Raw genomic sequence first — 1,891 nt, 5'->3', positions numbered from 1 at the left:
TTCTCAAAATAACTGAAGTCCAGGCTACATTTTCTGAATACTTAAGATTCAAATCAGTTTAAATGGTTTGAATCCCTTGAAGTGTTTTGCTGTGTGGGCATGACCCTTTAATAGATATTACCATCTCTGCACGAACAAAACGAACATGGCCGTTACATGTTGGAGAAACTATTTCAGAATTTATTATAAGTATAGATTTATTATTACAGCCTGCAGTTTTAAAATAGTTTTCTAGGGAGTGCATACATTGTCATGTGAATAAGATGCAATACGCCAAATTCAGTCAGAATAATTATGAAAGGGGGCCTGGAGGACAATCTGACAAATCACTAAAGTCATTAGTGAAAATGTGCAGTGCTGGGAACAATAATATCCAGTTAGGCTAGTAAAATCTTGTTAGAGGAGTCACGTGCATTTTATTTACAATCAGAGGCAGTATGTTAAAATGTTTCTAGATTTTTGCAACACTTTGCACCGTCTAATGTGGGATAGACTTGATTAATCACCTTATTCACAAGAGTTCATGCAATATCACATTCAACTGTATAATTAATTAGCGTTTAGGATTATTTGTACATTGTAATAGTTCACACTTTACCTATTCGTCCACTGAGTAAAGCGATATCTAAATAGTCAACGCAGCACTGCTCTCACGTCTATTTGACAGCACAGAAACGCACGTGACGAGACGTGAATTTGAGCTGTCCCTATTTTCTCCTGTCTTTAAATACATGAGTTATGCTTTCAGAACGTGCCGAAACATAAATATCAAGTAGATAATTCAGTCTTGTCTAATATAGTGTACTACTGACCACACTAACGCATTATTCACGTAGTAATTTCATAAGACCTTGGTAAAATTATCAGGCATATTTCTAAACATCCATAAACAAGTCTCAATAACAACAGCGGAAGTTAATGCTCGAGATTTGTGCTATATCTCATTTAAAAGGTACCGAAAAGGCGTTTATTACTTATAAAAAATTATTTCAGCGAAATGACTGCTTTGATAATAAAAGAAACGTCATTAGGCTAAGACTCATTCATAATGCCGGAATAGCATGCTAGCTGGTCTGTTAGCATAGCAGCTCCAAAACAAACTGAATAACAAACGAAATAATTTTCAAATTACACAACAAACACAAATTCTTCTATTCATTCATGCACATGGTTAAGCTCAGCGGCTGTAGTTTTGTTTGTTAGTGCAGTTGCTTGACAGTATTGTTAAATATCAGTGTTTATAATGTTTTCGATGAGCTTTGTTATGCACAGCTGAACTCACTATTTTTATTTACTTTTCTTGTATAAACAAGTTCTATTTATTTTATACTGCGCAAATCCCACTAATTAGTTTAATCAAGGACATCGTAGCCCTTTCTGTTTTAATGTTTTCTTCTCTTAATTACTGTGATAGCATACATAAAGTTACACTTCTCTTAACGTTTTCCAAAACAAGTTATTTAGGTTTTAAATGATAAAAGTATAATATAGATAGAGATATAAATATAATAAAAAAATACTGTTCAAAATGAAGTGAAAGATTTTTATAGACACTTAGTGGAACTTGTTGAGGTTACTCTGTTAGGACATCAGTGTTGAGTGGAATTACCTTAAAGGGGTCATATGATGCTGCTAAAAGAACATTCTTTTGTGTATTTGGTGTAATGAAATGTGTTTATGCGGTTTAAAGTTAAAAAAACACATTATTTTCCACATACTGTACATTATTGTTTCTCCTCTATGCCCCGCCTTTTTGAAACGCGTCGATTTTTACAAAGCTCATCGGTCTGAAAAAGCGAGGTGTGCTGTGATTGGCCAGCTATTCAGTGCGTTGTGATTGGCCGAATACCTCAAGCATGAGACGGAAATCTTACGCCCCTCACCATACTGT

At 34.4% G+C, this 1,891-nt stretch overlaps 1 protein-coding gene across 1 annotated transcript in view; it reads left to right on the top strand.

Annotated features, from left to right (window-relative positions):
- Window positions 1–893: 893 nt before the first annotated feature.
- babam2 (BRISC and BRCA1 A complex member 2) overlaps window positions 894–1,891 on the top strand; it is an 87,136-nt gene continuing 86,138 nt past the window's right edge. Inside the window, exon 1 of the mRNA XM_016548926.1 lies at window positions 894–952. The gene's annotated coding sequence lies outside the window, so the exon portion shown is untranslated. The remainder of the gene's footprint in view (window positions 953–1,891) is intronic.

The sequence above is a fragment of the Sinocyclocheilus rhinocerous genome, unplaced genomic scaffold (assembly GCF_001515625.1).
Source record: "Sinocyclocheilus rhinocerous isolate Xijiao unplaced genomic scaffold, SAMN03320098_v1.1 scaffold524, whole genome shotgun sequence".
Classification (NCBI taxonomy): domain Eukaryota; kingdom Metazoa; phylum Chordata; class Actinopteri; order Cypriniformes; family Cyprinidae; genus Sinocyclocheilus; species Sinocyclocheilus rhinocerous.
Note: the sequence above shows the minus strand (reverse complement) of the source record. Positions and strands in the feature narration are given on the sequence as shown.